Genomic DNA, 15,876 nt, shown 5'->3' with positions numbered 1-15,876 from the left:
AAGACCAACTCTCACACTAAATATGGAAAGAAACCAATGTTTAGATATCAAGTTATGGGAAAGTTCAGGAACTTTTCCAGATTTCTTCTGGGTAACATGATGTAGACATAGCCAACAGGGTGTCAAAATTAATTCCCAATGCACTCCTGAACATTGTTGACATGAGCTGTGCTTCAGATCTTATTGAACATTTTTTATTGCAATTTAAGATTGTTAAATACTCTATATTTGATAAGTAAAGCCAGGAAGAGCAGAAACAATCCACTTATGAGAATATAATTGAGTTGAAGTCTGTTTATTGGGATCCAATAGTGGAAGTTAAATTATCTCATTTATCAGTTTTTCCATTAAGCAAAACCTATTACATTGTATTTAAATACATTGAGAATCAATAGATGACTGAAATATAAAGCATTGTCCCTTCTAACAATATCTTGATTAACTGGGTTAGCCTTTGGAACAAGTTCAAGCACAAACACATGAAACATAAATAATTTTTCAGAGCTGAGTAATGAGACAGAGGACTGAAGTAGCACAGACTTATCTTTGAGCATGCATCACAGCTAAAAGAAAGTCTAAATGCAAGACTGACTAAATACCAATACAAACATCATTCACAGGTAAAATAACGTATTTGATGCAGTTAATCACAGTTCTGCGTAAATTACCTTAGGCCTTAGATTTATCATGTTATCATAGAACTTAATGTGGCTTATATGAGGAAAATGGTTTTCAAAAGTTTATACATTTATACAGGAATTAATCGGGCCTGACTTAATATATGTATCTGTGATCGACATTGCTTATTACTTGTGATGTTTGAATTGAAATGCCAGATTTACCAGCCAAGATCAGGCAGGGTGGGAACAGCTGATAGGAGGGGGAAGGCTCAATAAATTGGAGCATGTTGGTGGAGCATAAATAAAACTTGCCTGAGAGTGAGGAGGAGGCCTGGGCAAAGAGAAGACAGCTGGGACCAGCAATTTGAAGGCAGTGGAACACGAGAGATAGGGAAGACTTTTCATTTATGCATGTCTATGAATTTCATTTTTAATAACCTGCTCCCAGCTTTGTGCTCAGATTAGTTAATGTAGGAGGGATGGAGAACAACTTTCAAGGCATTCTGGAGGGTGGTGGGGAAAATATAATGGAGTCTGGAAGTGAGGGTGGAGTAAAGAGAGAGAGAGAACAACAGAGTAATTTGGGAAGCAAGGGGAAACAGAAAGGATGAAAGTAGGGAAGAAAATAAAGGTAATAAAGTAGCTCATGTGGCCCGCAGCTCTTTCCTCTCCAGCTTCTTGCTGGCACCTACTTCCACTTTTCGGATCTAGAGAGAGGGAAAAGGAGAACAGCTGCAGTTGGACACAATGTGGCAAGTAAAGGTGAGTGAGACAAGCACCTTGATTTTTATTTCCCCCAACAGGCAGGAAAGGGTCGGGCGAGAGGTTAAAATACTACCTATTAAGAATCTACCTCCAAACTGTTACATTCCTGGCCACCATAATCTTAACAAAGGCAATTCAGGCCCTGGATGAGGCTATCTCTAAAAGAATGCGGGGCCTATTTTTAAGATTCAAAAGTTATGCCCCGAAAATACAATTGGTGCCATCACGGAATTTTAATGTCCTTTGCGGGGGTGGGGGATGCTCTTTCACTGTTTGCTGTCTGGCAGCAGCAACATAGCAGTAGGAGCTGACTGGCCAGAAAAGGCCTAGTTACTTTTCAAGCTTTGCCTGTCTTTGAACTCCTCGTGGCTGGAGGAGCAGGAGCTCACGACCATTCAAGGAGTTGTAGGACCTCCCCAGGCCTGGCAATCTCCCAATCTTCAATCGAGGAAATCCTAGCCTGCCCCTTCCATCGTGAAGCCAGGGAATATGCTCAACCCACTGACTGCCAAGGACCATTTCCACAGGTCCACAGCTGTGGCCTCCTGCTTCCAGGTGCCTACTCTCGCCCATCAGCCAGGTAGTCAATTTGTCAGGTGGAACTTTACATAGATTCATTGAAATGAGTCCCAGCTCTTAAGATCAGAAGGGCCTCCATGTCCTTGACCTTGCCCGGTCCGTCACCCGCTAAGAACTCCCTTGCATTCTTAGTGCCCCCACACCCCACCCTACCCCACACCCAATTCGCCCATAATGATTGAGGCCATGGAAATAGTTGGAAAGAAAGTCACTAAAAGACACGTTCCCAGACCAGCAACTACAGCCTGTCCCAGTTTCCCATTTTGTACCAACCTTCCTCAGGCCCAGACACTGGCTGGGTCACCTCAGCCTGATGACAACCTGGATTTGGTGTGTATTTGATTTCTGCCTAAATTGGGCCAGGGCTCACACAGGGATTATCAAGTAAAGGCCTGATTGGGTCTGCAAATGAGACTCGACCCAAGCCTGACAGAACCCCATTTGACCCCGAGCCCGAACCGGCCAGAGTCCTTCCATTTTTCCCCGCGTCTGACCCGACCCGACCATCAGTTAACTTACCTTCCGTTTTTCACTTTGTTCCTTACCTGCGCAAGCTTAAACTAACTGTAACAAAACCACCTTTAAAGTCCAAAAAGTAAATTAACATTAGAGTCACTTACCTGAGGTGTTGATAGAGCATGTCCAATCCGGCCCGACCCGACCCGAGCCCAACTGCCGGAACTGGAAGTGCGAGCTGACCCGACCCAAACCCGACACATGTCGTTGGGTCCCGTCGGGTTCAGGTCGGGTAGCAGGCCTTTATTATCAAGCATCCCACTGGTCAATTGCCCAAAGACCATTCTGGGTAAAATGCACCTCTTTGATGTGGTTATTGTTGTATGTTTAGTTACTCTGCTGCTATCTTAGTATATTTGCTTAGTCTAGCTAAGAGTGATCACTGAGTCTTCAGCAGTTTGAACATTAACTTTTTTATTACATTTTAATTATATACAGCTTTGCCTAAGTCTGTGTGATTCCTCTGAAGCTACTCTGCATCTCCTTCCAAGTCTCTCATACATGTGGGAGGTATTCCTTACATCATCATGGTGGGAGGTATTCCTTACACTGTCTCCATCATTAACCCTTTCACACCCTTATACTACATCTCCCCCCACCCCCCTAGTATTTATCCATATATATATTTATACATTCACATATTTATTTTTACCTACCAGCCCATCTCTCCCCAAGTCTCTGCCATCACAAATTCAAACTGTCAGGGAGTTTCACAATTCTCCCTGATCATGCTGCTGTCAGATGTGGAAGATCAGTAGTCTTTCTTTGAACTCTTGTTTCTTGACTCGGACGGCCTTCATTGAGATTTGTGGTATCCGGTGCTTTCTAAATTTCAGGCTCAACATCTGGTTCGTCCAAATGTATGACTGATTGACGGCTAAGCTTCCTTCCCATCAAGTTCTGATGATGCTAATCCACACAGCAATGGAGTAGATCTGTAGTTCAGGAGTGCTGTTTGAAAATCTTCATTCTTCTTTAACAGTGCTTTGATAGTTCTGCCTCCACTCTCAGCTTCACCATTAGATTGTGGATATCTAGGAGAACTTGAAAGATGAACAAATCCACAGTTTTCTACTAAGTGCGTAAAGTAGTAATTTGCAAATTGTGGTCCATTATCGGAAACTATCTTGTCAGCTATACCATGTTTTGCAAAGATTTCCTTTAACATTCAAATGACTGCGTCAGTTGTCATGTGTAAACATTTGACCTCAATTCACCTTGAAAAGTGGTTGATGACAATCAGGTAGGATTTTCCATCCTCAGATATTCCAATGGTCTGGTTGGAAATCGGGTCAAGATAAGGGGTTCCCTCTGATCATGTCTGTGCACTGTGCATACCTAGCAATTAGAAATCATTTTTCTATATCTCTCTATATTCCTGGCCACCATGCAGCCGACTGAGCCCGTGTTCTACATTTCATTACACCTGTGTGGCCCTGGTTTATTTTTTGCAAGATATCTTGACTTCTTATCCAATGGAACTTGCCAAAAGCCACTATTCGCGTCAAGCTTTGTGAACACAGTACATTTGGATAACTTTGCCAAGCTTTCGTCCACTGAAGACATTGGATGAACTTCTCTTACCACAGCCTTATTAAGTTGAGTTAAGTCTACACAAATACGAAGGTTACTGTTAGGTTTAGGAACTGGAACCATTCCTGAACACCACTCTGTAGGTTCAGTGACAGGAGAAATGCCTCCCATCCTGGTCATCTCTTCTAGCTGATATTGGACTTGCTTCATCAGTGGGTGTGCTACCTTCCTAGGTGGGAAGAGACATACTGGTTTAGGATCTTTTCTCAATGTAATGTTATATTCGATATTCAGTCTTCCTAGACCAGTAAATAATTTTGGAAAGTCTTTTTGGAAGTGACTCCCGGATTCTTGTTGCTTAGCTTCTTCTACTTTTCTTATAAGATAAAGGTCCAATTATTTGCTTTCCTTTTTACTGGAATGTTGCCTGTAGCTTTCCCTTGACTTTTAGTTCAATCCCTCCTGGGTCATGTTTTTTTTTTAATTCATTCATGGAATGTGGCCGTCAGTGGCTAGGCCACCATTTATTGCCCATCCCTAATTGCCCTCGAGACGGTGGTGGTGAGCTGAGTTTCTGTTGGTTGCAGGTAATGCATTGATAGCCATGGTTCATTGCCTGATAAGATGGTTACACTTGCTCCTATATATCTGCAGACTTAAATGCCTGATTAGGACCATTGATCTCATGAAGGAAGTTTTCTGATTTCTCTCCTGATGGAGATTGTTCAATTCCATTAACAGCTCTATGCTTGAAGAATTTTTCTTTCAAACTTGTGGGAGTAGAGATATTACTTTGGTGCAGCTTCCCACCATGGCCTATTTTCTTGCAGTGGAAGCATTCTGCTTTGTTTCCAGGACACTGTTGGCGCCTATAGATCTTTTTGGTGCCACAGAACTGGCGTCTTGTGCTTTTGCTCTGCACTGCACCTTCTTTTCTGGTGCTTCTTTTACAACCCTGTGATTAAGGAACTGTACAGTCACTGGAGATTTCCTGAACCAAGGTCTTTCTTTACCTCTCAGGATTGCTCTGTTCTTCTTCTGGACCTCTGCTTGTCTCACCAACTGAATTGCTTTGTCTAGGGTGAGGTCTTCCTTAGACTGCAATAAATCTGATAAGGATTCATCAGCAATACCTACTACAGTGCAGTCTCTTATTAATTCTGCTTTTAGGCCTCCATATTCACATCCTTCAGCTGGTCTGTAAAGTTCATCAATTAAAGCATCAACTGTTTCATCTGGTTTCTGGACCCTTCTGTTAAATCTTACCCTTTTAAAACTTCGTCAAATTTGTCTGATGTCTCATAATGCTTTGTCTTGCAATAACATCATCTGATATTGCTCCAACGGAATACAGCTCTAACTTGCTCTACTTCAGACGAACTGTCAAATTTGGAAGCAATTCTGTATGTCAAAAATCCTTTTCACCAAAGCAACCAATTTTGAACTTGATTTGGTCATTCCATGTGTCCAAACCTCTCTGGGATTGTGAATTTAAGGTTGATGGCTCTCTATTTGATTTATTTCCTCTTTTAAAATTTTCCCTCCAGTATCAGAAGTTTTCCACACTTTTCAGCCTCGCACTGACTCCCGCTATGGTCACCCTTTCTCCCTGTGAAATCTTGCCACTAGACTTTGTATTTTTCTCCTTCTTTCTTTAAATGCAGTTTTGTAGCATTTTTGCTATATTTCTTTTTACTCCCTCCACTTAGGGTATTGAATATTGAGTATTTGCAGCCTCTTTTTTTTCACTCGTGTATTGGTGCCAACCTCGTATCCACCCTCGCTAAAGACTTTTAATTTTCCCAGTGCTGCCTGCCTAGTGCTGTTAGGAACAAATTTTTTACCCGCTTTAAGGGTTACCCACCAGATTCTTGACTGTTGCTTGGTTCTCCGACTCGAAGACTGCGATCTCTTGACCAGAATTTCGTTTCTCAAACTACCCACCTCAATGGTGCAGGCTGATTGCCTCTACACGCCATTTTCCTGACTGCCCATGCCTGCTTTGTCCACAGAGCAGCTCTGGAGACTTTTCACAGCCTCTTCTCAAGTTCTGCAGTTTTGGTGCTTTTTCCAGGTCATCCTTCTTCAAAGTATTTCTTCAAATTCGTCTGGGTTTTGCAATGGTAAAAACCAACAATGTTGTATGTTTGGCTAGTCTGCTGCCACCTTAGTATATTTGGTTAGTCTAGCTAAGAGAGATTACTGAGTCTTCAGTAGTTTGAACATTAACTCATTTATTATATTCTAAAGATATACAGCTTTACATAAGTCTGTGTGACTCCTCTGAAGCCACTTTGCATCTCCCTCCAAGTCTCTCTCACATGTGATCTCTTACATCATCATGGTGGGAGGTATTCCTTACACTGTCTCCACATTAACCCTTTCAGACCTTTACACTACAGTTATCAAAGTAATCATTGCAAACAGAATTACAATAGCACATCAACTGGGTTCAGCTTAGTGTAACAAAATTCATTACAGATTGAGTTTTACTAAGGGGAAGAAATTGGGCTCTGTGGTACCCTTTTTTAGGCATTACACATCGTCTTAATGCTTGAAAATGAGATGTGTGCAAACATTCAATGGGTTGTGCAGCGAAAGCCATCTTGATGAAGGGGTTTGCGCACGTGTACCTAAAGATTGCTGGTAGCATGCAGAGCAGGCAGATTATGACGTCAATCGGTGTACAATGCTGCTTTGATACCAGTCCTACTATTTTGAATGTCACACTCCAGTCTATGTCCTGTATTAACCTCGCACAACTGAACACATGTTAAACAAGGTGAAAGACAACCCTCACCAACTCTAAGTACTTACAGGTTAGTTGCTGGATTATTTATTGTGGCTGCTGGTGCAATTGCATGCTTTTGTGGAGCATTTCTATATTTGCCTAAAGTTTGAATAGTGTATAGGGAGAGGTCTGACTGCTGCTGAAGTACTTTTTGTTGATTTTAAAAGTCTATGCTGGAATAAATTGCCTCCAAACATGAGTGGTCTTATAAGGATTCCTCTTGGAATGGAACATGACTGAGAGAATGAAGACAGACCTACACAGAGCAGGACAAGCTACTACAAGAGGGAGGAAGGAGAGAAAGGCTCTCAGCAGGAGAGGATTCTGTCAAGGGCATTTAGGGAGCAATTCTCTGACCTCAAGATCAGTGAGGACCAAAGCTTGAGACATTTTCACTTCACAAAAAGGGTCTTGATTGAAATCTACAAACTGATGCAATCACTATCGGAACTTCAAAGCAGGGCAAGGATCGCATTGTCTGTGGCTGTTATCATAGAATGTTGGAAATTTACAGCACAGAAGGAGGCCATTTGGCCCATCATATCTGTGCTGGCTGACCTGTAACCATCCAGCCTAATCCCACTTTCCAGCTCTTGGTCCATAGCCTTGTGGGTTACGACATTTCAAGTGCAATATCCAAGTACTTTTTACATGTTATGAGGATTTCTGCCTTTACTACCTTTTCCGGCAGTAAGTTCCAGATCCCCGCCACTCTCTGGGTGAAAATATTGCCCCCCCAAATCCCCTCTAAACTCTCCTCTAAGCTTACTTTAAATCTGTGCCCACTGTTTATGGACCACTCAACCAAGGAGAATAGGGCCTTCCTATCCATTCTATCCAGACCCCTCATAATTTTAAACACTTCAATTATGTCTCCCCTCAGTCTCCTCTGTTTCAAAGAAAACAACTCTAGCCTATCCAAACTTTTCCTCAAACTAGCATTCTCCAGTCCAGGCAACATCCTCGTAAATCTCCTCTGTACCCTCTCTAGTGTTCTTTTCTATCATGTGGTGACTAGAACTGCACACAGTACTCCAGCTGTGGCCTAACTAGAATTTTATACAGTTCCAGCATAACCTCTCAGCTCTTACATTCAATGTCTTGGCGAATAAAGGCAAGTATCCTAGATGCCTTCTTGACCACCTTATCTACCTTCAGGGATCTGTGGACATGCACTCCAAGGCCCCTCTGTTCCTCTACACATCTTAGAATCCTATCATTTATTGTATATTCCCTTGCCTTGTTAGGCGGTGGGTGACAAAATAGCAGCCCGCATGCAAGGGTCGTGCACCACCATGTCGCAGCGATCTAGCGCGCGGCAATTGATTTAAATATGGAGGGTGGGCCGCCTCCTCCCAATCACGTGGGGAAGACGGGCTCTGCAATGCGTGAATGGCTTCAGCTGCTTCTGCACAGGTGCTGGCTCCATTTTTAAAGGGCTGCCAGGCCTGCACAATTGAACCCTGTACCCCCACCCTGACTACATTGTAAATTAGTTTCTGACCTGTAAACCACCCCCCCACCAATATAATGAAAATAAATGGCTGCCTCATTGCCCCCACCCCTCCACCCCAAAACACTTACATTGAACATTTGACCTCTTCCCTCCACCCCCCCCCACAACTGCACAAAGTGCAGAGATCACCCCTTCGCCCCTCCCACACTAGAAATGCAGAGCTGACCCCATTCCCTGCAGCCCCTTCCCCCCCAACTACACTAAAAACCCTAAGGTTCCCCTTCCCCATCTCGGTGATGCCAGCCTTCCCTGGATGGGAAAGTGAAGGTGCGAATGCCGCCCGTTGCACTGAAGATCCCAGACACCCTGAAGGATCATGGGGAATTCTAGGTAAATGTATTCATGAGGTTTATTTAAATATTTAAAGCCGGGTCTTGTCACCGAGCGGTATGGGGGGCTACCACGGACCCTTGCCGCCATCAGGAAGATCGAGCCTGGCAATCCCGGCGTCGGGCTCCATGGCAGGCCGCTGCCACTGCGATTTTCCAGCAGCACCGCCCGCACCACCACAGAGCCCGATATCAGGAGTTCAAAAAAATTCAGACCATTACCTCACACTTCTCCAGATTGAGTTCCACTTGCCATCGTCCCATTCACCTGGTCATTGGCCAGATGATCATTGGGGCACTCAAAGCTCTGCTTCAAAGATGGTTGCAAGTGTGACAGGATGGCCTTAAAGGTTGAGTATCACAGCTGGGAGTCACTAGCTGGTGAAAGAGGGAAATGGTGACACATCCTGTGGACTGGTGTGCACTACCACAACGACCAGTTGCTACAGCAGCTTAGCAACAGGCGACAATGTCAAAAACAACAACTTACGATGTCACTTGGCAGCTTCCGTGCGGCACTTGGGGCAGAACCTGCGTTTCAAGGATTGATCATCACAGCCATCAGCAAAGGTGCACCAAGAGAAGACACCCCACCTAAATGGATTGTTTGCTGCATGTACATCATCTTTCATAGATGGAAGGATGCCAACCATTATGATACACCACCAAAAGCAAGAGACCTAGTACTGAGCTCTGTGGAATCCCACTGGAAAACAGCCTTCCAGTCACAAAAACACCCATCGACCATTACCCTTTGCTTCTTGCCCCTGAACCAATTTTGCACCAACTTGCCACTTTGCCTTGGATCTCAAGGGCTTTTAATTTCGTGATCAGTCTGTGGGACCTTATACAGTTTGGAGGGAGTCACCCTGGGAGTCCTCAACATTAACTCTGAACGCCATGAAGTCTCATGGCATCAGGTCAAACATGGGCAAGGAAACTTATTACTAATTACCACATACCACATACACTCCCTCCCCCCAACACCCCCCCACCCAGCCCTCAGCTGATGATCAGTACTACTCCATGTTGAACACCACTTGGAAGAAGCACTGAGGGCAGCAAGGACACAGAATGTACTCTGGGTGGGAGACTTCAATGTCCATCATCAAGAGTGCCTCAGTAGCTCCACTACTGACAGAGTGAGCCGAGGCCTGAAGGTCATATCTGCCAGACTGGGCCTGCGGCATGTGGTGAGGGAACCAACAAGAAGGAAAAACATACTAGACCTTGTCCTCACCAATTTACCTGTCACAGATGCATCTGTCCATGACAGTATTGGTAGGAGTGACCACCGCACAATCCTTGTGAAAATTAAGTCCCATCTTCACACTGAGAGTACCGTTCATCGTGTTGTGTGGCACTACCACCATTCTAAATGGGGTAGATTCAAAACCAATCTGGCAGCTCAAAACTGGGCAAGCATGAGGCACTGTGGACCATCATCAGCAGCAGAATTGTATTTAACCACAATCTGTAACCTCCTGAGCTGGCATATCCCTCACTCTACCATTACCACCAAGCCAGGGGATCAACCCTTGTTCAATAAAAAGTGCAGCAAAGCATACCAGGAGCAGCACCAGGCATACCTAAAAATGAAGTGTCAACCTGTTGAAGCTACAACACAGGATGACTTGCATGCCAAACAGTGGAAGTAGTATGCGATAGACAGAGCTATGCAATCTCACAACCAACGGAGCAGATCAAAGCTCTGCAGTCCAGCCACATCCAGTCATGAATGGTGGTGAACAATTAAACAACTAACTGGAGGAGGTGACTCCACAAATATCCCGTCCTTAATGATGGGAAAGCCCAGCACATCAGTGCAAAAGAAAAGGCTGAAGCATTTGCAACCATCTTCAGCCAGAATGGATGATCCATCTCGGCCTCCTCCTAAGGTTCCCTGCAGCATAAAAGCCAGTCTTCAGCCAATTCAATTCACTCCATGTGATATCACGAAATGGCTGGAGGCACTGGATACTGCAAAGGCAATGGTTCCTGACAACCATCCTAGCTGTAGTACTGAAGGCTTCTGCTGCAGAATTAGTCACGCCCCTAGCCAAGCTGTTCCAGTACAGCTACAACACTGGTGCCTACCCGACACTGTGGAAAATTGTCCAGGTATATCCTGTCGACAAAAAGCATAAAAAATCCAATCCAGGCATTTACCGCCCCATCAGTCTACTTTCGATCATCGGCAAAGTGATAGAAGGTATCATTGACAGTGCTCTCAAGTGCCACTTAAACAGCAACAACCTGCTCACTGATGCTCAGTTTGGATTCCGTCAGGGCCACTCGGCTCTTGACCTCATTACAACCTTGGTCCAAACATGAATGTAAGAGCTGACCTCAAGAAGTGAGGTGAGAATAATTGCCCTTGATATTAAGGCAACATTTAACAGAGCTTGGCATCGAGGAGCCCTAGCCAAATTGAAGTCAATGGGAATCGGGGAGGGAAACTCTCCATTGGTTGGAGTCATAGCTGGCACAAAAGAAGATGGTTGCAGTTGTTGGAGGCCAATCATCTCAGCCCCAGGACATTGTTGCAGGAGATCCTTAGAGTAGTGTCTTCGGCCCAACCATCTACTGCTGCTTCACCAATTACCTTCCCTCCTTCATAAGATCAGGAGTGGGGATATTTGTTGATGATTGTACAATGCTCAGTACCATTCTCAACTCCTCAGATACTGAAGCAGTCTGTGTCCATATGCAGAAAGACGTGGACAACATTCAGGCTTGGGCTGATAAGTGGCAATTAAAATTTGCTCCACACAAGTACCAGGCAATGACAATCTCCAACAAGAGGAAATCTAACCATCTCCCCTTGACATTCAATGGCATTGCCATTACTGAATCCCGCACTAACAACAACCTGGGGCTTACCATTGACGTGAAACTGATCTGGAGTAGCCACATAAATACTGTAGTTACAAGAGCAGGTCAGAGGCTGGAGATTCTGCAGCAAGTAACCCAACTCCTGACTCCCCAAAGTCCCACCAACTACAATGCACAAGTCCGGAACTCTCAGGAAGCTCAACACCATCCAAGACAAAGCAACTCGCTTGATTGGCACCTCATTCACCACCTTAAACATTCACTCCCTGTACCACTGATGCACAGTGGTAGCAGTGTGTACCATATACAAAATGCACTGCGGCAACTCACCAGACCTCCTTCAACGGTACCTTCCAAACCCCTGGCCTCTTCCACCTAAAAGGACGAGGGCAGCAGACGCATGGGAACACCAACATCTGGAAGTTCCACTCCAAGCCACACACCATCCCAATTTGGAAATATATTGCTGTTCCTTCTCTGTGGCTGGATCAAATTCCTGGAACTACCTCCCTAACAGCACTGTGGGTGTACCTGCACTAGATGGACTGTAGCGGTTCAAGAAGGCAGCTCTCCACCACCTTCTCAAGGACAATTAGGAATGGGCAACAAATGTTGGCCTTGCCACCTTTTCTTTCTAAATGAAGATTTATCCTGTCCCTCCGAATTTTTTACAATAATTTTCCCACCACCAAGGTTAGGCTGACTGGCCTGTATTTACTAGGTCAATCCCTTTCTCCCTTTTTAAACAATGGTACAACATTAGCTGTCCTCCAGACCTCTGCCACCACTCCTGTAACCGGAGAAGAATGGAAAATGATGGTCAGAGCCTCCGCTATTTCTTCTCTTGCTTCCCTTAACAGCCTAGGAAACATTTCATCCGGGCTTGGTGATTTTCAAAGATATTAAACCCCTTAATACTTCCTCTTTCACTATGCTAATTTCATCTAATATTTCACACACCTCCTCCCTGATTGCAATGTCTGTATTATCTCTCTCTTTTGTCATAATGGATGCAAAGTATTCATTAAGAACAATACCAATGTCCTTGGCCTCCACACACAGGTTACTCTTATGGTCCCTAATAGGCCTTACTCTTTCTTAAATTACAGAACCTCTTTATGTAGATATAAGTAATCTTTGGGTTTTCCTTGATTTTACTTGCCAATATTTTTTTCATGCCCTCTCTTTGCTTTCCTAATTTCCTTTTTAATTTCACCACTACACTTTTAATACTTCTCTAGGTTTTCTGCAGTTTTGAGCACTCAGTATCTGTCATAAGCTTCTTTTTATTCTTTATCCTCTCCTTTGAGCCCCTTGACATCCAGTGGGCTCTGGGTTTGTTAGTCCCACCCTTTTTCTTCTTGGAAATATACTTGCTCTGAACCCTCTATCGCTTCCTTGCATGCCTCCTACTGATCTGACACTGATTTACTTTCAAGTAGCTGTTTCCTTCCACTTTAGCTAAATCATATCATAGCTGAGTAAAATCAGCTTTTCCCCAATTGCAAAATGTTATTCCTGGTCTACCTTACTCCTTTTCCACAACTACCCTGAATTTTGATAATAAAAACAATAAATGCTGGAAATGCTCAGCAGGTCTGGCAGCATCCGTGGAGAGAGAAGCAAAGTTAACATTTCATGTCAGTGACCCTTCTTCAGAACTGATCACTGACCTGAAACGTTAACTCTGCTTCTCTCTCCACAGAAGCTGCCAGACCTGCTGAGTATTTCCAGCATTTCTTGTTTTTATTTCACATCCCCAGCATCTGCAGTATTTTGCTTGAATTTTGATAGATTCGACCAAAGTGCTCCTCAATGATACCTCTTCCACCTACCCAGCTTCATTCCTTAAAATAAGTCCAGAACTGTCCCTCTCTTGTTGGGCTTGCTACGTACGGGCTAAAATAGTACCACTCAATGCATTTTAAGAATTCTGCTCCTTTTGTGTCTTTCACACTAATTTTATCCCACTTAATATTAGGGTAGTTGAAATCTCACACTATTACTGCCATCTTGTTTTTGCATTTCTCAAAGATTTGCCTATATACTTGCTCTTGTATCTCCCTCTAACTGTTTGGGGGTCTATAATACACTCCCAGTAGTGTGATTGCCTCTTTTTTATTCTTCAGTTTAACCCATATGGCCTCATTTGACGATCCTTCTACCATCACATCCCTTCTCACAGCTATAATTGTTTATTTAATCAATATTGCCATCCTACCTCCTTTTTATCCCCCTCTCTGCCTTGTCTGAAAACCTGTGACCAGGAATATTGAGCTGCTATTCCTGCCCTTTTTTGTTGTTCTAATTATCACAGCCCAGATTGACTTTTGAAAAATATCCCACCACCCCTTTTCCTCCCTTTTAAGTAGTGTAGTTCTGCGGCTGACCACTCACCCACGAACCAATGCCAAAATATCTTGGCATCACTTTCGATCATACATTGACCTACCGACAACATCTCCAGGACACCAGAGCCAAGGTCAAGACGAGAGTGAATCTAATAAGGAAACTGGCAGGTACCACCTGGGACAACAGAACCAACACACTAGGCACTGCTTCACTTTCTCTGGTCTACCCAACAGCAGAGTACTGCTGCTCAACCTGGCTCAGCAGTCGCCACACAAACATGGGAGATATCCACCTGCAGGAAATCATGAGGATTATTTCTGGATCGTTGAGATCAACACAGCTTGAGTGGTTTCCTGTGCTAGCACACATTGAATCTCCTGATATCCGCAGGGAAAAAATTCTCCTCAAAGAGCACCACCGACTGACAACTAACAAAGCACTCCCATTAATACAGGACCTCAAAAAAAAAACCCACACTCACCTGAAATCTTGTAGCCCCCACTGGAACACACTCCACACCCTACAAACCGATGACAGCCCCACTTCTCGTGGCACACCACCTTGTTGACTGCTAACATCACCAACTGCAACCTGGTAACTGACCCAAGTGGTGAAACCCCAGGTTTCAATCTCCCATGGAAAATCTGGACAACCCTCAACAGCTTGAGGATGGACCAGGGAAGATGTGGCCATTTGCTCCAGAAGTGGAATGTGAGGACCAGCTCAAATTATGACTGTGGCCATCCAAATCAGACCATCACCCACATATTGAACTCTTGCCCTGAGAGATCCATTCCTGGTGGCATCACTACCATTCACACTGCATCAGCTGAAGCTATTGAATGGATTGTTACCCTCGACATCAACCATAACTGCTTCCTCAGCTATGTGAAAATATAGTCTTGCCTTTTAATAATGCTAGCCACTGTCAGTATAGGACCCCCTGCTGATTCATGCAGCCATTGAACAGAGTGGGAAACTGCAAGAAGCAATCATCCAAAAGAACAGGCAGCATCGATTTAACATGCTGCCTTCAATGCCACGAATGTTCATAGGCTAATCTCACGCAGTGATTACCACACCCATTTTCAGGAGTTAGTGAATTTCTTGCCCAATGTAGCTCAGTTTATAACTTGATTTCAAGAATTACGTTTCACATTGTCGTTTGCAGTTGTATTTCAACTTAAGTATTGGAAATCTGTCATAGTTGTAAAAAGGCTTAGAACTCCCATAGAGGAAAGGGAGGGGGGCGGGGGCAAGGGGGCAACCAAAGCCAGAGCTCCTTGGATGATGAAGGAGTTAGAGTGTATGATGAAGCAGAAAAAGGGGAGAGGGGAGGCGCTTGAAAAATGTCAGCTTGATAATACAAGCACGAATCAGGCTTAATATAAAAAGTACAGAAGACTGTGAAAAAGGAAGTAAGAAAGGCAAAGAGATGGCAAGGGGATAGATTGGCACTGACAAAAGGGAATCCAAAGGTTTTCTATTGGCAGATTAACAGGAAAAAGGTTGTCAGAGGTGCAGTGAAGCTGATTAGGTAGGGACCAAAATGGAAATGTTTTGGTGGAGGTAGAAGGAATAGTTGAGACACTAAATAAGTAATTTACATCAGTGTTTACCAAGGAAGAGGACTTTGCCAATGCTACGATAAATGAGTTTTCCAGGATACTGAATGAGATAAAATAAATAAAGAGGAGATACTAGGAAGGTTGATAGTTCTTAAAAATGATACATCACCTTGTCTGGATAGGAAGCATTCTCGGTTCCTAAGGGTAGCTCATCTAGGCTGTAAGGGTGGAAATTGTGGAGGTGCTGGCCACAATCTTCCAATCCTCCTTAGATGGTTCCAGTGGACTGGAGGATTGCAAATGTTACACCCTTGTTCAAAAAAGGTGAGAAGGTTAAACCTGACAACTTAATGTCAGTTAAACTTTCGTGGTGAGGAAGCTTTTAGAAACAATAATCAGGGAGAAAATTAACAGCCACGTGAACAAGCATGGAATAATAAAAGAGTCAGTGCAGATTTGTTAAGGACAATTG

This window comes from Heterodontus francisci, chromosome 6 (genome assembly GCF_036365525.1).
Source record: "Heterodontus francisci isolate sHetFra1 chromosome 6, sHetFra1.hap1, whole genome shotgun sequence".
NCBI classification, from domain to species: domain Eukaryota; kingdom Metazoa; phylum Chordata; class Chondrichthyes; order Heterodontiformes; family Heterodontidae; genus Heterodontus; species Heterodontus francisci.
The sequence above is the reverse complement of the archived record's forward strand: the minus strand, read 5'-3'. Positions refer to the sequence as shown.